The sequence below is a fragment of the Neofelis nebulosa genome, chromosome 5, assembly GCF_028018385.1.
Source record: "Neofelis nebulosa isolate mNeoNeb1 chromosome 5, mNeoNeb1.pri, whole genome shotgun sequence".
Lineage (NCBI taxonomy): Eukaryota > Metazoa > Chordata > Mammalia > Carnivora > Felidae > Neofelis > Neofelis nebulosa.
Genome location: NC_080786.1, coordinates 100125043 through 100149058, shown reverse-complemented (window position 1 = coordinate 100149058; position 24016 = coordinate 100125043). Strand labels below are relative to the sequence as shown.

The window sequence follows — 24016 nt, the reverse complement described above, 5'->3', positions numbered from 1 at the left end:
CTGAGGTTCCTTTTGAGGTGGAAGTCTTAGGATTCTGTGTCTTCTCTCCATCCCACAAAAGCAGACAGAATTCTGAAATCCTCCTTTTTATTTACACGAGGGAAATTCCCTGAAGTGCTCAGGGTTGTGGGCCTTCTCCCAAATCACCAGACTGCTGATATCCATGCACACTATCTAGGGAGGTTCCCATCATCTGTGGGAAAGTGTGGGGCTGGCCACAGAGAGGGTGATAGGATTCTGCAATACCAAGACAAGGTGACAGCACTTAATAGTCAGGGGCAAAGTACATAATCATAAACAGTAGCGAGGCCAGAATGACAACCAAGAGGCTCTGACCTGAAAGATCTGTGGCAAAAGCCAGATAAATCTTAACGTTCTTAAGGGTAAGAGAGAAGGGCAGCCAAAGACAGTATGGATTGCCTTATATGGCCAGATCAAGGATAAATGGGTGTCTTACATCAGTTTTGCTTCCTGCAACAAAAATACCAAAGAGTGGCGTAATAACAAACACTTTATCTCACAGTTCTAGAAGCTGGAAGTCTAAGATCAAAGTACTAGCAGACATGATGTCCAATGAAAGCCCACTTCCTGGCTTGCAGACAGCTGTCTTCTCACTGTATTCTCACATGGAGTGGCAGAGGGAGAGAGAAAGAGAAAAAGCAGGCTCTCTTGGGTCTCTTCTTATAAAGGTACTAATCTGAGAGCTCTATCCTCATGACAAAGTTACTTCCCAAAGCCTCCTTCTCCAAAGGACATCCCATTGGAGATTGGGCTTTGACACAGGAGTTTTGGAGGACACATTCAGTCCATAGCATTGAGTAAAGACCCAGATTATTTGCCATAATGGAAAATCATTGTCCTTCACCAGGTTTTTATATTCAAACCAATTCTCATACTCAAAGCCACACAATTTTGGGCTCACATTCCAAGATTACAAAACATAGGAAAAAACAAGCCACCATAAATTCAGAAAATATTCTCTTTATTGGCTGCCCTTGTTATTCCTAGAGAGAAGAATAAGATTCAGAACTTCAGAGAGTAGAATTATGAAACACCGGGCATAAAATAAATGTGGTGAGGATGTTTAAAGAAATAAAAGGAGAATTAAAACACAAACAAGAAATATATGCTTCCCCCACACCCCACTCCTCCAAAAATAACTAGGCAGATTAGGAGAATACAAAAGAGTTCAATTTACTCATTGATTCACTGCTTATTAAAACTGGAAAACTATAGCAAAAAACAAACATACAGGATACGAGAAAGGGAGAATTTCAGAAAGTCCTAAAGGACATTTTCCAATATAAGACAGTTTCGTTGTGTTAAAAATCTGTTCTTTAGCTTAGTCACTTTATGTATTACCTTAGCTAGATCTTCCAGATAACTCACTGCAGCATCTACATCTGCATTTGTTGCCTCACTGTGCACTTTTGTTATGGAGAGAGTTGCTTTTCTTAAACCTCTTGAACCACCCTCTGCCAGCTTTCAACTTTTCTTCTGCAGCTTCCTGAAATCCCTCAGCCTCCATAGAATCAAGGAGAGTTAGGGCCTTGCTCTGCATTAGGCTTTGGCTTCAGGAAATGCTGTAGCTTTTTGGTCTTCTTTCCAGATCACTGAAACTTTCTCCTTATCAGCAATAATTTCACTTCCTTATCATTAGTGTGTTCACGAGAGTAACACTTTTGTTTCCTTCAGGAATTATTCCTTCACACTCACAACTTGGCTAACTGCTGGCACAAGAGGCCTAGCTTTTGACCTGTCTCAGCTTTCAACATGCCTTCCTCGCTAAGCTTACGAATCATTTCTAAATTTTGATTTCAAGTGAGAAATATGCAACTCCTCCTTTCACTTGAGTACTTAGAGGTCACTGGGAGGTTATCAATCGGCCTAATATCAATATTGTTGTGTCTCAGGGAAAAGGGAGGCCTGATGGGAGGAACACAGAGATGGGGGTAGAGCCAACACACACACACACACACACACACACACACACACACGTATCACTTACATCCACCATCTCATATGGACATGGTTAGTGACACCACAAAACAATTACATAATAACATCAGAGATCACTGATCACAGATCACGACAACAAATATAATGTACTGACAAAGCTTCAAATATTTCAAGAATTACCAAAATGTGACACAGAGATGCAAAGTGAGCAAATGCTGTTGGAAAAATGGTGCTGATAGATGTACTCAATGCACGTTTGGCATACCTTCAACTTGTAAAAACCATGATACCTTCAAGGTACAATAAAGTAAAACAATGGTACAATGAAACAAGATATGCCTCTATACCTAGTAACAGCTTCAAAATACATGAGGCAAAATTGGCAAAATTAAATCAAAAACATTAACAGAAATGAAGAATGTCTTTGATGACCTTATTAATAGGCTGGATATGGCTGAGGAAGGAATCTCTAAGCTAGAGAATATATCAATAGAAACCTCCGAAACTGAAAAACAAAGAGAATAAACACTTAAAAAAAAACACAGGATATCCACGGAATGTGAGACAACTACCAAAACATATAAAATGTGTGTAATGGAAAAATCAGAAGAAAGAAGAAGGAGAGAAAGGAATAGAGGAAATTTTTGAAACAAGGACTGAGAATTTCTCCAAGTTACTATCAGATACCAAACCAAAGTTCCAGGAAGTTTGGCAACACCAATCAGGAAAAATCTGAGGAAAATAACCTAGACTTGGCATATCATATTCAAACTATAGAAAATCAAAGATAAAAAAATTCTGAGAAAAGTCAAAGAAATAAAACACCTTACAGAAAAATAAAGATGAGAATTATATCCAACTTCTCCTTAGAAACCATGCAAAGAATGAATGAAGTAAAATACTCAAAATGTTAATAGAAAAAAAAAAAAAACACACCACCCTAGAATTCTGTATCCTACAAAATTACCCTTCAAAAGTGAAAGAGAAATAAAAGACTTTCTCAAACAAAAGTTGTAGGAAGTTGTGTCCAGTGGATCTGGCATATAAGAAATGTTAGAGTCATTCAAGGAGAAAGATATGACATAAGTCAGAAATTAGAACTACATAAATGAAGAAAGACAATTGGAGAATGAATAAGTGAATGTAAAATAAAATGATGTATTCTTTGAATATATATTTATATGTTTTATATAGTATGTAAATCTTTAATATATAAATATATAAAATAATTTATATATGTTTAATTGGATACAGTATATTTATATAGAAGTGAAATGAGTGACAGTAATTACACAAGGAATGGCCAAAATCTACACCACTAATAATACCAAATGCTGGCAACTATAGGAAGCAACATGGACTCCCTGATTGCTGGTGGGAATGCAAAATGCTACAGCAACTTTGGAATACAGTTTGACAAGTTCTTAAAAAACTGAACACACTCTTACGAAACGATCCAGCAAAAGCACTCCTTGGTATTTACCCAGTTAGGTTGAAAATTATGTCTCCACAAAGTCCCCCACACAGATGTTAATAACAACTTTATTCTTAGTTGCCAACACTTGGAAACAACCAAGATGCCCTTCAGTAGGTAAATGGCTTTAATAAATTAGCATTATGCAGACGACAGAATATTGTTCAGTGCTAAAAAGAATGACCTACAGAGCCATGAAAAGACAAAGAGGAAACTGAAATACCTATTACTAAGTGAAAAAAAGCCTATGAAAAGGCTACATACCATATAATTCCAACTATAAAATATTCATTAAAAGGCAAAAACTGTGGAGGCTCTAAAAAGATGAGCAGTTGCCATGGTTTAGAGGGGAGGGAGGATAAATACAGGGAACACAGAGGACTTTTAGGGCAGTGAAACTACTCTGTATGATACTATAGTAATGGATACAGGCCATTGTACTTTTGTTCAAACCTATAGAATGCCCAAGACCGAGAAATGAACCCTATGTAAACTATGGCCTTGGGGTGATGATTATGTGTCAGGGTAGCTTCATCACTTGTAACAAATGTAACACTCTGGAGGGGATGTTGATAATGAAATAGAAGCTGTGCCTGGGTGGGGTTAGGAGGTGAGGTATATGGGAAATCTCTGCCCCTTCCTCTCAATTTTGCTGTAAACATAAAACTGCACTGAAAAAAATTAAGTCTTAAAACACAAAAAACAAAACAAAACCTTTTTATACTACATGGATGTTTAATTTTATCAAATACATATTGCAATCTTACAGTTTTTCTCCTTCAAATATGTAATGGAGTCAATTACATGAATAGGTTAATCACTCTTTTCAATTACATCTTTTTGTTGCCATCTGTTTCCTGCCACATCTAAATATTTCTCTAGTGCTTTCATGAGTCAAATCTGCTATTCACTGTGTTTTGAATTCTTCCCAAATGTTCCTCCCTCCCTCCCAATTTCTTTCATCTTTTCCTGGCCTTAGGTTCCCATCTTTCTATCTCTCAAAAGCTGGTTTTCTTCAGTGTGGAGTTATGTTTATAGAGTGTATTTGTAAGTCCTGAAGGGTGAATGAGGTAATTGCTGAAACATCGGCTATGTTCTGGTCTCAAGGCTGTCGAATGAGATAGCACTATGAGGACAGAGCCCCATGATCCCCTAAAGGATACTTTAGATACAACACCTGCTGTACCTCCCTGACATTCCTTGAAACCATAAGCACTCCCTTCATGCCTTCATGTAGCCACCAGATGTATGTCTGGTTAATGTCTAAAGACCCTTTGTGCTCTCCTTCCTTGCTTTGATGTTCTTTGATACTTCTATCTAAATAAAAACTGTGTGCAGTCTGCTGCGGCTGCGGCTGTTCTTGCTGGCAGAGAGAGCACTGCACGTACGCTCAGCCTAAGTATCTGAGAATTTTTTCTTCAGAGTGCAGCAACAAGTGGCGCCTGAAAGGGACCAAGAGAATCTACTGGCTCCCAGCTGTGTACCTCACCTCTCAAGCCCAAAAACAGAAAAGGACATCTGCGCATTCAGGTAGGAACTACTGGCACTTGATGTCCACAAGGAGACTAGAAAAACATCTCTAATCTTTTCTGTTCCAATCAGGCGTGCAGAATCCTTTGTCTTCAGGTTTCTTTTGCTCTCACTGTTCCTCCTTCCTAATAGACTCCGGTTGCTCTAGCTGTATGTGTGGCTTCTCCCTCATTCATTTCCTGAGTTAATGACTATGACGATTAGGACCAACTGTCTCTGGTCAGTCTACCTCGGGAAGGAGACTTAAGGAACATTCCAAAGCAGCTGTCAAAATTCCTTTTGTTTCAGGGAAATTCAGTCTTCTCTGACCGACAAGGACTGCCCATTTCCACTTGTTGGCGGGAAAAAAAAAATCTGCCGTCTCTTCATCTGTCCAAACTGACAGGCTTTAAAACTGGGAGACGTCTTTCTCTGTCCTCTGGGCTTTTATCCACCAGCAGCCTTCCTGGCTGCACCTCACCTCTTCTGCTTTCCTCTCCCTCTCCTCCCATTTCTGTACCACTTTCGGTGCAGCCAGTGTTTTCCATGTCCCTGGCTCAGCTCCTCCTCCTCCCCTCACTGTCAAGGAGCAAACAGCACCCCCTTAGACTTACATTGCCCACTTCAGATTTCCTCACTGATACCCTAGGTAGAAATTGACAATGGTGAACAAATTTCTTAACTTTTAAATGGACCCAGGCAAAATATATTTGGTATTTAAAATAATTTTAAGTTTATTGGTTTAATCAAGATAAACGTGTCTTTAAAGTTATCAACATCAAATATAAAACTTTTCTACCTAAGTTTACTAAAGGTCAAATAAGCTCATGTTATGTCTGTTGCAATTTGTTAACAAAAAGACAACTTAAAATAATGGCTACTTCTGTCTCAAAAGTTTTCATGGGTAATTGTTAAGATAGCTTTCAAGTTTTGGTAACCTAAAACTTTAAAGTTTTGTCTGGATAATAAATTAAAATTAAATTCATTGGACATTTAGGCCATTTCCAAATTAAATGGAATGCTAAAGAATTGCTTACTAAAAGCAGGCTTGTGCTTTTGGCTTCTTATTACAAAAAAACTAAGGATATTTAAATATGTCAAAAAAACCATACTTTATGCTTAATTAATTCATAAATTTGCCACCTTAAAATTTCTGATATAACAGGGGTGCCTGGGTGGCTCAGTCGTTTAAGCATCCTATTTTGGCTCAGGTCATGATCACATGGCTCATGGGTTTGAGCCCCCTTTGGGCTCTGTGCTGACAGCTCAAAGCCTGGAGCCTGCTTTGGATTCTGTGTCTCCCTCTCTCTCTGCCCCTCTCCTGCTCACACACTCTCTCTCTTTCTCTCTCTCTCCAAAAATAAATAAACATTAAAAAATTCTGATATAGCAGACAGTTCACAGTTAATTACTACTTGATTTTCACTGGAGACTAAAGTTTTTAAGAGTTAAAATTCTGCTAACTATAATTAAAACTGATGAAAATAAAAAAAGTAACTCTGTATGTACAAAAGTAGGAGATATATAAAAAAAAAGATATAAAGAATGGGAATACATTTCTGTTAAAGGTAAAAAAATAATAATAATTTTGTCCTAAATGAGACTGGTTGTTTGGAAAAAAATGGCTTAGGACAAAATCTAAATGCAAAGGAAAGTTATAAAAGATTCACAAAGGGAAATCTTTGAAAAAAAATTTTATGTATGGTTAGGACAGAGTAAGGTTAAAATAAACAGATTGTTAAAATACACCAATAAAAGATTAAAATTCTACTTTTCTCTCTATTGAAAAAACAGTTTTCTTGGATTATGGACCTGCTCTTGAGGGGAAAAAAAAAATTGTAAACATAGGTCTTTTGTCTCTTTTGTCTGCCAAAAAAACAAAGAAAGAAAGAAGCCAAAGTTTTTTGTTTTGTCTTTATCAATCAGGTCTTTGATTACTTAGTCAAAACTTCTCAATGTTAAAAAAGCCAGGTTTTGCTAATAACTATATAAACCTACATATTTGCCTTTAAAATCTCTTATTGCCACCTTGATTGAATAAATAATTATAATTTTTAATAATTTAAGGGGCGCCTGGGTGGCTCAGTTGGTTGAACATCTGACTTTGGCTCAGGTCATAATCTCACAGCTTGTGATTTAAGCCCCACGTCAGGCTCTGTGCTGACAGCTCGGAGCCTGGAGCCTGCTTCGGATTCTGTGTCTCCCTCTCTCTCTGCCCCTAACCCACTCTCATTCTGTCTCCCTCTCTCTCAAAAATAAATAAACATTTTTTAAATATTAAAATTTATAATAATTTTAATATAATATAAAATATATTTTAATATAATATATAACTTGATTTAATTTTATATAATATTATATATATATAATAAATAATATAATATAATTTAGGATATGCTTCATAACTGTCTATAATTTTAACAAACTTCCCAAAATTTAAATTGTACATAAAATATTTTTTAACAATTGGGCCTTTTTATTTAATATGTTACTTAAAAAACCCTGTCAAACAAATAGTAATAAGCCTTAGGTTGTATTACTTAGGTAAATACTATGACTGCTCAAACATATATATAAAATTGTAAAATGTTTAGATATTTTAATACAAAGTCATCACTTAATATTCTGATTATCAAAATGTTATATGTTACAAAAATAACTAAATTTCCTTGTCAATTACATCATAATAAACTCTCATATCACATTATTAACCATGTCCATTTTTAAATCTCTTGTCAGTTATAATTATTGTTCTGATGCTCTTAAAAAATATGTTTCATCTTCAAAAAAATTTATAAAAAAACTTTTAAGACAAATACAGGTATTTGGCATTTTTAAAATCATAAAACAAATAAATAAAAATTTACAAAATGAAAAAACTACATTTAAACTAAACAAAAATAATAACATTAATAACATTTATAAATAAAATAAGATTATAATTTTTATAACTCTTGTTAAAAATATTGCTTGTTCTCTAATGTTTGCTCTTCCAAATTAAAAAAATTATCTTAAGATATCTATGATATTATAAAAGTATAATAAAATATTCATTTATATACAAATTAAAACATTTAACTTTTCTCTTTACTTAAACCTTCTAAAATTCAAAAACTCTCAATAAATGTTCTTTCTTTCATGACAAGTACAATTGTTTACATAAATCCAATAAGAATCTGTTTTCCTTATAATAAAATACCATTAAAAATACTCATTATTTTACCAAGGCTTTAACTAAAATGTCATATTTAAAAATGATATACATAAACTCAAATATAACCAAACAATTTAAAAAAACGGAAGTTAACTTTATAAAACATAAAGCCAATAAAGCCCCTTAAAAATCTTAGCTTAATACCTTACTTAAAAATTCGCAACAACCTTACCAGGTAACTAAACAATGTCACTTCTCATTCCTTTTATCACCAAAATACACACTCTCTATCCAAACAATTTTCTATTCCTCTCTCAGACAAAAAATGTCATTCGTTCCTGCCCAAAATATCAACAATTCTCTCCTACCTACTTGCCCCATGGAGTAAGTCCTCGGGGCCTGACAGCCAATCAATTTTGGCAAGTGAATTTTACACACATATCATCTTTTGGTAAAACTCAGTGGGTACATGTGTCTTATAGACACTTTTTCAAAATATATATGGGCTTCTGCCCAAAGAGAAAAACACACCTCACATGTTATTTCTCGTTTATTAAAATGTTTTGCAATGATGGATATACCTAAAAAGATCAAAACTAATAATACCCCATCTTACACCTCACAACAATTACAACTATTCTTACAACAATAAAATAAACACCATTCCACTAAAATTCCTTATAACCCACAAAATCAAGCCATCCTAAAACTTGCAAATGGCCTCCTAAAATTATTTTTATTAAAACAAAAAGGGGAAAATACCACCCCTAGGGCCAAATTAATGAAAGCCCTATTCCCATTAAATCATTTACAATTAGGCAGAAATTTTCTCTCTGCAATGCTCATTTTCAAATGGAACAGGAACTCCCAAAACCCAAAGTATGGTATAGATGGGCCAACCTGGAAAGGTCCAATACAATTGTTAACCTGGGAGAGAGGTTGTGCTGCTGTGCTTTCTCCTCAGGGCCCTTTGTGGGTACCTACTCGGTTAATAAAACCACGAGGGACTCAGGAATCCAATACTAAACTTCAAACTGATGACAATGACCCCTCCAAGCGGGATGTCAAATCCAAAGAAGAGGAAAATTGATCATTCAGCCAACTGAGACATCTCCTGAGGGATGTTAAAAAATTAACCTCACAGCCTAAAGAGGTTCTAATCAACACGGGCACGCCTGTGATCCCTGAAAATACGTTCCTATCCGTCATCTCTTGCCTAATTGCCAACTCAGCTAAAGTAATACTCCTGCTAATGTGTCTGAATTCTTTACCTGTTGCTTCTACTCACCCACACTCTACTTTTACCTGCTGGGCTCATCTTTTTAGCCCTCCTATGTTTGATTTAGTCTCTTGGGAAGATCCTGAAATTCCTATTTCATCTAATGAGTCCTCTATTACTGTAGGATACTGGGTTCCCATTAACGCTGATGATTCATCTAACTATCCAGCCCATAGGCTCCCAATAGATTGGGATTTTTCTCACTTGGGCATCCCTCTATGTTTATTTTATAATCCTAATAGTCAAAATAGTAACCAAAGTCGCTGTGTCCCTCTTCACAAACGATGGTATACGAACAGCATACTTAAAACACCAGAAGATGAATCTCAGGTAAGTACTATCAAATATCAACATTTTGTTCTCACGATAGGAATAGGAGGAAACCTAACTGAGGGAAAACAACAACCAAAACCTCTAACCAGTATGTACAAGACCCTGGCTAGAGATGGGGTCCTATGATGGCTTCTCATGGGACCTCTGCCGTTCTCGTAATTTTACCCAAATATCCCTATTGAACAATACAATCCTTAAAGACTGGGGACCCCATGAACTGATGGTGATAACAAGTAATAAAACTTGGGAAGGACATATCTGAAATTGGTCACTTCCTTTCCATTATGATACCTCTAAACCCATATGGAATCCTGGATTTGTGAGTCTGATACTTAGATACTCCACTAATGCCTATACCTCTATTAAAACTTTTTCTTGGAGGGTTGGCCTACCATTTATTCAAAGAAAATTTAGACATGGTCCCGTGACACTTATACACAGCAAATTGAACTGGTCCTATACCGGTAAAATCAATACTACTCTTATATGTACCATAAGGCCATATGTTTTCTTACTTGCATCTATAGGTCCAAATCTTAATGAGACACACACTATTTTCATAGGAAACAAAACATGGGCAACCCCCTGTTGCTCTACTACAAACATATCACATTTACATACAACTTTTGTCTATACAGCCAAACGAAAGGCACAGCTCAGGTTGCCAGTCTAATTAAATCAGCCCTGGCAAGGGGGTCCCAATTGCAACAGCTTGTCCCTGCATTAAAAGAAAGAATGAGAAGCCAAAAGGCTTCTAGGCATTTTCTTGGCGGCTATTTTACCCATTACAGCACTTGCAGCAACAGCAGCTACAGTAGCCACCTCCTTAGCTATCTCCTTACAGACCACACACCAAATAAATCAATATATGCAAAATACTACTTTAGATTTAGAAAAACAAGTAAGAAATGATCAGCAAATCCTTGCCCAACCTCAGGCATTAGCAGCCTAGGTGTCCAGCTAGGAGAACATCAACAGGCATTATGAACCCAATCACAACTTGTATGTGACTCAGGTTTCACAACCTACTGTATCACTCTCACTTACTACAATGAGTCCTGGAATCAAATGCATAGACCTCTTGATCAGGCATTCGACTCACCCTTGAACATCTCCATTAAAAACTTAAAAATCAGATTGCAAAACAGTTACAAGAGCTTCAATGAAAAAAGCCAATATGCCACAATTAACAGTCTCAATAATATTTCTCTTTTTTAAAAATTTTTTTAATGTTCATTTATTTTTGGCAGAGAGAGAGAGAGAGAGAGAGAGACAGAGCATGAGTGGGGGAGGGACAGAGAGAGAGGGAGACACAGAATCCAAAGCAGGCTCCAGGCTCTGAGCTGTCAGCACAGAGCCCAATGCGGGGCTCAAACTCACAGACCACAAGATCATGACCTGAGCCGAAGTCAAACGCTCAACTGACTGAGCCACACAGGCACACCTCTCAATGATATTTCTAACTGGATCAACCCAAAAAACTGGTTCTCCTCGTTCAATCTACACTCCTGGTTTAACACTATTATAATATTGCTAATCATCTTGTTTCTCGTTGCAGTTATCAACATGATGGTGTCTCTTTGCTCCTGTAACAAGTCACCCAAGGTATTCTTCACCAATACCCAGATGCTCACCACTTCTGTGACAACGCCTTTTCCTGCTAATAAAAAGATAAAAGGGAGTAGATGATGAGTTATTTTTAGAGAGTGTATTTGTAAGTCCTGAAGGGTGAATGAGGTAATTGCTGAAACATCAGCTATGTTCTGGTCTCAAGGCTGTCGAATGAGATAGCACTATGAGGACAGAGTCCCCTGATCCCCTAAAGGATACTTTAGACACAACACCTGCTGTACCTCCCTGACATTCCTTGAAACCACAAGCACTCCCTTCATGCCTTCGTGTAGCCACCAGATGTATGTCTGGCTAATGTCTAAAGACCCTTTGTGCTCTCTTTCCTTCCTTTGATATTCTTTGATACTTCTATCTAAATAAAAACTATGTGCAGTCTGCTGCTGCTGTTCTCGCTGGCAGAGACAACCTTGTATGTCTGCTCAGTCTAAGTGTCTGAGAACTTTTTCTTCAGTGCGTGGCTACCTTCACCCTTAACTAGACATATATGGAAATATGGAAGCCAGTGTTGCTCAGAATGTTTTGGAACTTCTTTGGGAGGATTGCAAGGAAAGACAGGGTGGATTCAAAAGTTTGCTTCCATCTGCTTAAGCCTGCTCTGATTTTAGCTACTTCCCTCATTTGTTCTACCTGTTCACACTTTGGGATAAGATTCCATTTCTTCTGATGTGAGCTTGGAATCATTGACTTCAAATAGATAATGATTACTAGATTCTTATGTTCTCTGATGTTCATTTTCTGAAACAAAATTTCCCCATATACTTTTTGCCTCTATTTTAAAATTTAAAAACCCCAAATAGAAAGTTAGGGTTTCCTTCTTAGCCTGTGAGCTAGAAATATTAGAAATATCAAAGGAGCAACAATAATCACACATTAATAAACATAGGGATCAAAAAATAAGAATTCAAGGAGACAATAAAGGTACAGAACAAAACACTGGAGGATTTGTCCTGTCACACAAATTTAGTTTCACTCCATTCCAGGGCCCCCTGTGTTACCCTGGACTCAGCTGGACAACTAATCAGTGCACTATTGACATAGGGTAGATCAGAAGGTTTGCTGGATAATAAACAAATTTATCACTGCCACAAGGCAAAGCATTTTATGAGTGGATAAAGAGCGTCCTTATCACTTCTGAAAATATCTTTACTTTTTGCTAAAAATGTCACAGCATCAGACTTACCAGATACCATGGTATTGACAGAGATCAGTACCCTCAAAGCTGATATCCTCCCCAGAGTATGCATTTGGAGTGGTCAGCCACGGAGGAGCCACTGACAGGAAATATTGCTCAGTTTTGTTGAGTGATAAAGAAAAAAAAACAACGCCTACAATTCATTGGTTCTTGCAGAGTACTGAAGTGACAACATAAATTTTGTAGCAACTCATTTAGAAAGTAGTATTTTGGGAAGCATAAATTACACCTGGTAAAATGCACAAATCTTTAGTGGACAGCTTGATGAATTTTTACATGTGTATACACTCAGATGATCGCCTACAAAACCAAGGTAAGGCCATTTCACTATTAAGAAGTTTCCTTCCTGTTCCTTCTCTGTCAATATCCCTTCCCCAGAGAGAAACACAATTCTGACTTCTATCACCACTTTGCCAGTTTTTGAACTCCATATAAATGAAATTCTACCATGTGAGGAATTCAACTCTACCTGCCATACATAAGCTTCTCAATACAGTTCTCACTGTCACCCTGAACCTGATTCATCCCCGGGTGGCCAAGTATGGCAGCCATCTTTCATTTCAAATTGTCACAGACAGTCTGCCTTTCCTCTCATCTATCTGAGTGTCATTGTGTTGTGTCCCACCATCAAAAAAAACCTTTCAATCTTATAAAACATTGGCACTTTGGGCAAGATTGCATGGCCACAACTGCTTACTCTTACATAGCTTCTTGGGGGTCTGCTTTTGCCTTACTAATTTATTCCAAACCACCAGGAGAACAGCTTGGGAAGGAAGTGTTGCCTGTGGGTAAGCTTGTGCTTTAACTTGCAGCTTGTTGCTGTGTCTGCTGGTGGTTTCCATGGGTCTCCTTACCCAAATCTTCTTGGTGTTGGAAGATTAAGAAATAAAGAACGTTATTTCATAATAATAAAAGATAAGTTCATAAAGAAGACATAACATTCCTAAAAGTTTGTGCCCTTTATAACTGACCTTCAAAACTATACCTCCTCAACAATAGAAGTTGACAGAAAATCAACAAGTACATAGAAGATTTAAACACTATCAATCAACTCGAACTCATTAACGTTTGTTGAGCACTCCAAAAACAACAGAATATGCACTATTTTCAAGTACATATGAAATATTTATGAAGTTAGTCCTCTACTAGAGTCACATATCATGTCTCAATACATTTAAAATATCCCAACTCATACACAATATGTTCTCTGACCACAGAGAGGTGAAATTAGAAATCAATTATGGAAATATATCTGGAAAACCCTCAAATATTTGGAAACTGAATAGCACTTTTCTAAATAATCCACAGGTCAAGAAGCAATCTAAAAAAGTTTATTAAGTATTTTGAACTAAATGGAAATAAAAAGCTTCACAAAAGAAAATTCTAAGCACATACAACCCCCTTAAACCAAGCATTTCAAAAAATATTCCCAATTATACACAAGTTTTTCTAAAATGATGAAAACAGAGGGATTACATCCTATCTTAGTCAGCTCAGGATACAATTACAAAATACCATAGATTGGATGGCTTAAGCAAGAGACATTTATTTCTCACAGTTGTAGAGGCTGGGAGGTCCAACATCAAGATGTTGGCCAATTTGGTTCTTGGTAAGATTGCCTCTTCCTGACTTGTAGACAGCTACCTTTTCACTGTGTCCTTAGTGGTAGAGAGAGAGTTCTCTCTCTTCCTTTTTTTTTTTTTTTTTATGAGAACACTATTCACATCATGGAACCCTCAGAATCTCATCTAAACTTAATTACCACTCAAAACCCTGACCTCCTGATGCATCACATTGGGAGTTGAACTGAATTTCGAAAGGACACAAACATCAGTCCATAACCCTGTGCCAACTCATTCAATACCACTAACATGACCCTGATACCACATAAAGCAAGGGAAAATATTACTAGAGAACTACAGATCAGTATCTCTCACGAACATAGATGCAAAAATTCTAAGGAAAATTGTAGTAAATAGAATCTAACAATATATATTAAGGATGATACATTATGTCCAAGTGGGTTTTAACCAAGAATGCCAGCTGAATTTAATATTCAGAAAAAAATATTACCATGTCAAAAGCTAAAAAAGAAGAAAATTCTGATCATCTCAATTGGCACAAAAAATATTTTTACAAAATCAAACATCTATTCCTATTTAAAACTCTGAGACCCTGGGGCGCCTGGGTGGCGCAGTCGGTTAAGCGTCCGACTTCAGCCAGGTCACGATCTCGCGGTCCGTGAGTTCGAGCCCCGCGTCAGGCTCTGGGCTGATGGCTCGGAGCCTGGAGCCTGTTTCCGATTCTGTGTCTCCCTCTCTCTCTGCCCCTCCCCCGTTCATGCTCTGTCTCTCTCTGTCCCAAAATAAATAAAAAATGTTGAAAAAAAAAAAAAACTCTGAGACCCTGATGAACATGAATACAAAAATTCTCAACAAAATACTAGCCAACTGGATCCAAGAATACATTAAAATAATTATTCCACACGATCAAGTGGGATTTATACCCGGGATGCAGGGCTGGTTCAATATCCACAAATCAATGTGATACATCATGTTAATAAAAGAAAGAACCATATGATCCTCTCAATAGATGCAGAGAAAGCATTTGACAAAACACAGCATCCTTTCTTGAAAAAACTCTCAAAAAAGTAGAGTTATAAGGATTATACCTCAAGATCATAAAAGCCATATACGAAAGACCCACCACTAATACCTCACTCTCAATGGGGAGAAACTGAAAGCTTACCCCCTAAGGCCAGGAACACAACAAGATGTCCACTCTCACCACTGTGATTCAACGTAGTGTTGGAAGTCTTAGCCTCAGCAATCAGACAATGGAAAGAAATAAAAGGCATCCAAATTGGCAAGGAGGAAGTCAAATTCACTCTTTGCAGATGATATGATACTCTAGGTATAAAGCCCAAAAGATTTCACCAAAAAACTGCCAGAATTGATCCATGAATTCAGCAAAGCCTCAGGATATAAAATTAATACAGATCTGTTGCATTTCTGTACACTAATAATAAAGCAGCAGAAAGAGAAATCAAGGAATCGATTCCATTTACAATTGCACCAAAACCCATAAAATACCTAGGAATGAACCTAACCAAGGAGGCAAAATATCTACACACTGAAAACTATAGAAAATTTATGATGGAAATTGAATGACACAAAGAAATGGAAAAACATTCCATGCTCATGGTTAGGAAGAACAAATATTGTTAAAATGTTGATACTACCCAAAGCAATCTACATATTCAATGCAATCCCTATCAAAATAACACCAGCATTTTTCACAGAGCTAGAACACATTTTTCACGTAGCTAGAACTTCTAATGCTAGAAGATGCATTACAATGCTGTAATCATCAAAGCAGTATGGTACTGGCACAAAAACAGACACTTAGATCAATGGAACAGAATAGGAAACCCAGAAATGGACCCACAAACGTATGGCCAACTAATCTTTGGCAAAGCAGGAAAGAATATCCAATGGAATAAAGACAGTCTCTTCAGCAAATGGTGTTAGGAAAACTGGACAGCAACATGCAGAAGCATGAACCTGTACCACTTCCTTACACCATACACAAAAATAAACTCAAAATGGATGAAATACCTAAACATAAGACAGGAAGCTATCAAAATCCTAGAGCAGAAAGCAGGCAAAAAGCTCTTTGACCTCGGCCACAGCAACTTCTTACTCAACATGTCTCTGGAGGCAAGGGAAACAAAAGCAAAAATGAAGTATTGGGACCTCATCAAAATAAAAAAGCTTCTGCATAGCAAAGGAAACAATCAGAAAAACTAAAGGCAACTGACAGAATGAGAAGACATTTGCAAATGACATATCAGATAAAGGCTTAGGATCCAAAATCTATGAAGAACTTATCAAACTCAACACCCAAAACCCAAATAATCCAGTGAAGAAATGGGTAAAAGACACGAATAGACATTTTCCAACAGAAGGCATCCAGATGGCTAACAGACACATAAAAAAATACTCAACATCACTCATCATCATGGAAATACAAAGCAAAACCATAATGAGATATCACCTCACACCTGTCAGAATGGCTAAAATCAACAATGCAGGAAACAACAGATGATGGCAAATCAGATGCGGAGAACGAGGAACACTTTTGCACTGATGGTAGGATAGAAACTGGTGCAGCCACTTGGGAAAACAATGTGGAGATTCCTCAAAAAACTAAAAATAGAAGTACCTATGACCCAGAAATTGCACTACTAGGTATTTATCCAAAGGATACAGGAGTGCTGTTTCAAAGGGGCACATGCACCCCAATGATTATAGCAGCACTATTGACAATAGCCAAAGTGTGGAAAGAGCCCAAATGTCCATCGGTGGATGAATGGATAAAGAAGGGGTGGTATATATGTACAATGGAATATTACTTGGCAGTCAAAAAGAATTAAATCTTGCCATTTGCAATTACGTGGATGGAACTAGAGGGTATTATCCTAAGCGAAATTAGTCAGTCAGAGAAAGACAAATATCATATGACTTCACTCACGTGGAATTTAAGATACAAAACAGATGAACATAGGGAAGGGAGGCAAAAATAATATTAAAACAGGAAGAGGGACAAAACATAAGAGACTCTTAAATACAGAGAACAAACAGGGTTGTTGGAGGGGTTTTGGGTTGGGGGGGCGTGCGCTAAATGGACAAGGGGCATTAAGGAGGACACTTGTTGGGATGAGCACTGGGTGTTATATGTAGGTGATGAATCACTGGATTCTACTGAAATCATTATTGCACAATATGCTAACTAACTTGGATGTAAATTTAAAAAAATAAAATAAAATAAAACTCTGAGAAAGTAGGAATAGAAGAAACATTCTTCTACCCAATAAAGAGCACCTATAAAACAAACAGAACCCAGCAGCCAACATTGTATTCATGGTGAAAGTCAGCTTGCTTTCCCCTAAGACTAGAAGTAATACCAGGATGTCCACTTTCATTACTTCTAATGAGCCTTTCACTAAAGGGTTTAGCCAGTGCAATAAGTAAGCATGATCTAGGGTTATAATAAGAAATATATATTTGATTGCTTGCACAGAGCTCCTAAAATCCTTGCAATTTCCTGAGTGATAGAGATGAGAGGAGTGCCTTTTGTTATTCATAACAAGTCCCTTTCTTTAAAAAAATTTTTTTAATTAATTAATTTTTGAAGAGAGAGACAGAAAGAGCTAGCAGGGGAGGGGCAGAAAGAGAGTGAAAGAGAGAGAATCCTGAGCAGACTCTGCACTGTCAGCATGGAGCCCGATTTGGGGCTTAAACTCACTAACCGTGAGCTGAAACCGAGAGTTGGATGCTTAGCTGACTGAGCCACCCAGATGCTTCCATAACAAGCCCCTTTCAACCATACCTGAGTTTATACTAATGAGGTGAACTTGACATGCCTCTGGACAGCTTCAGGATGGTGGCTGGTTTCAGGGGAAGCAACCACATTTCTAAGGGTTGGCAACTTCAGGCCTATCGCATGACCTCCAGAGCCAATGATTTAATCATCATGCCTACGTAATGGAAACTATATGAAAATCCTAAACAAAAGCGTTCAGAAGGCTTCTGCTTTGGTGAATGCATCCAAAACTCTGTGGGGACAACAGAGCCCCTATGCTTGAGAGCTTTTCAGATCTGACCTATGTACATCTTCATCTGGCTATTTCTTTGTATCTTTTTAAATATTTTTTATAATAAACCAGTGTTTATTGCCATTATAGCAAATTATCAAACCTGGGGGAAGGGGTCTCATGGGAGCTCTCAATTTGTAGCCAAGTTGGACAGTAATGTGAGTAACCTGGAGACCCACCACTTGCAACTGGCATCTGAAGTAGAGGGCTGTCTTTTGGCACTGAGCCTGTATCTGTGGGGTCTGTGCTAATTCTGGATAATTAGTGTCAAAATTGAATGAAATCGTACATCACCCAGTTGGTGTGTACAGACAATTGGAGAATTGCTCGGTGTCGAAAATTTTGATGTCAGAAATTTCATTGTGAAAATTTCGATGTCAGAAATTTCATGAGTAGATAAACAGTTATTATTCAATAATTGAAAACAAATAAAAGTCATACAGATTGGAAAGGAAGAAAGGAAGCTGTCTTAATTTACATACATCATGATCATCTCTATTGTAAATCTGATAGAATCTTCAAAAAAACTATTCAAACCACTAAGTATAATTATCTAGTTTGCAGAATATATAAGGTCAATATACAAAACTCAGTTGTATTTTAATACAATATTAAGGAACAATTAGAAATTGAAATTTGAAAAATAATATCCTTGGCACGCCTGGGTGGCTCAGTCCGTTGAGCATCTGACTTCAGCTCAGGTCATGATCTCACAGTTCCTGAGTTTGAGCCCTGTAACAGGCTCCCTGCTGTCAGTGTGAAACCCTCTTCAGGTCCTCTGCCCCCCTCTCTCCCTGCCCCACCTCTGCTCATGTTCTCTCTCTCTCAAAAATAAACATAAAAAATAACAATATCCTTTACAGTAGCATCCAAAACTATGAAATGTAGTATTTAGGGACAAGCCTCAGCAAGATGTGTAAAGCTATACACTGAAATGTGTAAAATATTGCAGAGAGAAATAAAAGTAGGCCTAAATAAATGAGAGATCTACGATGCTCATGGATTGGAAGACTCATTATCGCTAAGATATTAATTCTCCTCAAACTGATATATACTTCAACATAATCCGGTTAAAATCCAAAAAGTCTTCTTTGCAGAAATTGACAAAGTCTAAAATGTATATGGAAATGCAAAGTACCTAGGATAGCCAAAGCAACTTTGCAAAATAACAGTCGTAGAGCTAATGCTAACCGATTTCAAGACTTATAAAGCTACAAACAGTGTGACATTGGCACAACAATAGACACAAGGTTCAATAAACAACATAGAGAGTCCATAAATAGACTCTTACACATGAGTGCAAATGATTTTCAACAAAGACAAAGGGTAATTTAGTGGTTTTGGGATATGCACATGAATATCAGTGTACAAAAAAGAAAAAAAAAAAGAACCTAGGTCTGTATCTCCACCAGATACAAAATTCCATCAAAATAGATTATAAATATAAATGTATAACCTAATTCTAGAAATGTTCTATAACAAAACACTAGGAAATATTTGTGTTAGAAAAAAAAAAATTCGTAGGGGCCCCTGGGTGGCTCAATCAGTTGAGCATCTGACTTTGGCTCGGGTCATGATCTCACTGTCCATGAGTTCAAGGCTCTGTGCTGACAGCTCAGACCCTGGAGCCTGCTCCAGATTCTGTGTCTCCCACACTCTCTGCCCCTTCCCCACTCATGCTCTTTCTCTCTCACTCTCAAAAATAAATAAATATTAAAAAATAATAAAAGGAAAAAATTCCTAGATGCAACCAAAAGCATAGTCAAGTAAAGGAATAAGTCGATAAATTATTCATCAAATAAAAAAGTCCTCTCTTAAAAACAAACAACAAACAACAACTACCAAAAACCATCTCTTCAAAAGACAGTGAATGTTGTAAAGAGAATGAAAGGACTTGTATTCAGAAAATAGAAAGAATTCTGAATAAAAAATGAAGAAACAAACTACTGAATTTTTTTTTAAATGAGAAAAGCATTTCAGCACTTACCAAAGAAAATATATGAGTGATAAATAAATTTATGATAAGACAGTCATCATTAGTCTTAGAGAGATATACATTAAAACCATAATAAGAGATTAATATAACATTGTATGTCTTTGATAACTTTGATAATAAAACTTTTATAAAACCATTAGAGAGAAATACACATCTACTGTGATGTCTAAAAAATCTGATCATACCTGGGTGCTGAGTGGCTCAGTTGGTTAAGCATCTGACTCTTTATTTTTAGCTCAGGTCTTGATCTCACTGTTTGTGAATTTGAGTCCCATTCTGGGCTCCGTGCTGGCAGTACAGAGCCTGCTTGGGATTCTCTCTCCCTCTCTCTCTGCCCTCCCATAAACTTAAAAAAAAGAATATACTGACCATACCATGAATTGATAAAAATAGGGAAAAACTGGAAATGCGGACATTGGTGAGAGGAAAGTAAAATAGTATGACCACTTAGCAAAAAGTTTGGCAAAATTACTTTAAGTTAAAAATCCACATGCTGTATTATACAGCTAAACCTTTGACAGCTTTTTACTGAGGAAAATAGAAGCACATGTCCACAAAAATACTTGCATAGGAATGTTTGGAGCTTTATTTGCAATAGCCTAAAACTGGAAACAACCCAGGTGTCCATCAATAGGTAAATGGATAAACAAACTGTGGTATATTCACAAAATGAAATACTATTTAGCAATAAAAATAATGAACTTTAATGTGTGACCTTATATTAAATCATTATGTTCAGGAAAGGGAACCAGATTCCCCCCTCCCCAAAAAGGAGTACATATTGTATGATCACATTTATATAAAAATCTAGAAAATGTAAATTGATATACAATGACAGAAAGCAGATCAGTGGCTCCTTGAAGGAGAACAAGAGTTTGAGGGTAGGATTACAAAGAAAAACAAGAAAATGTGGGGGTGATGGATAAGTTAATTATCATTTTAAACAATTATTTATTTATTTATTTATTTATATTCATTTATTGTTGAAAGAGAGACAGAATGCGGTCAGGGAGGGGCAGAGAGAGAGAGGGAGACAGAATCCGAAGGCTCCAGGCTCTGAGCTGTCATCACAGAGCCAGACACGGGGCTTGAACCCACCAACCGTGAGATCATGACCTGAGCCAAAGTTGGATGCTCAGCCCACTGAGCCACGCAGGTGCCCCAAGTTCATTATCTTGACTGTGCTGATGGCTCACAAATGTAAAACTATGTCAAAATGTAACAAATTGTACCCTTGAAATATGCACAAAATGTAACAAATAGTTATATCAATTAAACTACAATAAAACTGTCTTGGGGTGCCTGGGTGGCTCAGTCCGTTGAGCATCCGGCTTCAGCTCAGGTCATGATCTCATGGTTTGTGAGTTCGAGCCCCGTGTCGGGCTCTGTGCTGACATCTCGGAGCCTGGAGCCTGTTTCAGATTCTGTGTCTCCCTCTCTCTCTGCTCCTCCCCTGCTCGTGCTCTGTCTTTCTCTCTCTCAAAAATAAATAAATAAACATTAAAAAAAATTAAAAAAAAAACAAACCTGTCTTTAGGTGTTTGGAAATAAAACATAACCACTGATAGATGTAGATTACAATGGCTATCTTTTAAACTACCAAGGGAAAAGAAAGAAAAGAGGAAAAATATTAGCCAATCCAGCAAGGCAGAGTAAGAGAAAAAAAATAAAACAAGAGAGGGGGAAAAAACATACTAAATAAGACATATAAGATTATGGAAATATGACCAAATATGTAAGTAACTACAACAAATGTGTATGGTTTAAATTCTTGTCTTAAAAGTTAAAATTTTCAAAGAGTTAATAAAAAGCAGCCATATCTGCTTTATTAAAAAGCTGTAGCTCTTTGTAACAGGTATACCTAAAATAAAATGTCACAGAGAAGTTGAAGATACAGAGTCGATGGCATACCAGGCAAATACTAACCAGTGAAAGCTGCAAAAGATGGACTGGGCAGCCAGGGAGGTAAGTGGTTCACATTTCCCATCAATAGAGAACTCACCATTCAAACACAAGGAATGCAATGAGCTGACGGTCTCCAGCGGTTAATGGCTTCAGGATCCATTTCAGCTTTTTTTTTTTTTTTAATGTTTTAATTTATTTTTGAGAAAGAGAGAGACAGAGTATGAGTGGGGGAGGGTCAGATAGAGAGGGAGGCACAGAATCCAAAGCAGGCTCCAGCCTCTGAGCCATCAGCACAGAGCCTGATGCAGATCTGGAACTCCTGAACCAGGAGCTGAAGTCTGATGCTCAACTGACTGAGCCACCCAGGCGCTCCTCCATTTCAACTTTTGAGTTGAGGCCATATTCTTCCCAGACAATGACTATGCATGAAGACACATTAGGGTTTGGCCATTTCTGCTCTTTTAAGATATTTCATACAAGTCATCCTTGCTCCAGGGCTTCTCATGGGTTTGGCAAAGAATTTGGCAGTTCTGTATGTGATCTGAGGCCCTTGTATCCTGCTCCCTCTCCTTTCCTTTCACAGGTTTGATTCAGATCAGCAGCAGGGGCTGAAGGTTTTGCCTCCCCTCTCCTACTTCCTGCCCCTTTCATCTTTCACAGGTATAAGCCCTCTCTCCCAATTAACCTTTACTACTCCTAACTCCATCTCAGCCTCTGCTTCCCGGAGAGCCTGTTTTAGTTTCCATGTTTTTCTGATTCAGCAGATCTAAACTGCATTTGGGTGATCTATATAATTTTGTATTTCCTCACATGATTCTGATGTTCAACCGCATTTAGCACCCCTGTAGTGGAAGATTTTAATACATTTATTTCCTGTGCAACATAATTTAGCACTTATAAACTATCTTGAAGTCTTTTAAGTGTCATTTACATGGCTGTTTTGACATTAGCAAGTTAAGATGTAAATACAATTTTGCTTTGCTTTGTTTTGAACCCATTTAACTGTGAGTTTCCTCCCAAGCAAGGATGGATGGAGAATTAAGAATGTCAAGGACAGGGTTATGGTGTCTGTTGTGTGCATTACTCGATAAACTTATGTGGAGAAACTTAATGGATTGTTTTTTTGTTTTAGCAAATGGTGTCAAAATGGTTTGGTGAAAATCATGTGCCAAATGTCATTACATTAGTTTTACCTCCAAAATGAATGAAAAATATTTTAAAGATAAAGCCTAGTGTAGCCAAGATGGCTGGAGGGAGAAGAACAGTGACAGAAGAACTGTCTTAAGTGTTTCAAATGGCATAACTGAAAAATGAATGGATTTCGTTTTAATTTCTACCATGATGAAAAAAGTTTATCCATTTATTCTGAGAGAGAAAGAGAAAGAGAGAGTGTAGGTACACATGTAGGGGGAAGGACAGAGGGAGGGGGAGAGAGAATCCCAAGCAGGATCTGCGGTGACAGTGCATGAGGGTTGATCCCACAAATCGTGAGATCATGATCTGATCAAAAGTCAAGAGTTGAAGCTTAATCGACCAAGCCAACCAGGAGCCCCTACCATGGTGAAAATGTTTAATGTTTTTCCTGCCATGGAGAAGCAGACTGTTTTTTTCATAAATTTTCAAAATTAAAATTTTTTTGAAAATATTATAAACAATGTACACATGATTAATACTGTATTCCACCTAAATAATAGGGCAAGGTCATGTCATCCATTAGCTATCCTCTTATCACATGCACCATATTTTATGGATACCCAAATTCTTCATAATGCATATTTAGCTGCTTATGTAGTCAATGAAAATCTGTTACTTGCTCAATACCTCACAATAAAATGTACACCATAAAAATACACATTTTCAATTTATCACATCTGCAAAAATGTTAGGTATTAGTTACCAATACCTCTATAGCCATAGAATGCATTCA

General features: G+C 37.1%; 1 long non-coding RNA gene across 1 annotated transcript; it reads left to right on the top strand.

Moving 5' to 3' along the window:
* Positions 1–4215: 4215 nt before the first annotated feature.
* Positions 4216–11388, top strand: LOC131512553 (uncharacterized). The gene is made up of 2 exons (XR_009262181.1): positions 4216–4963; positions 11267–11388. It is a non-coding gene; the product is annotated as an uncharacterized LOC131512553 (long non-coding RNA).
* The last annotated feature ends 12628 nt before the right edge of the window (positions 11389–24016 follow it).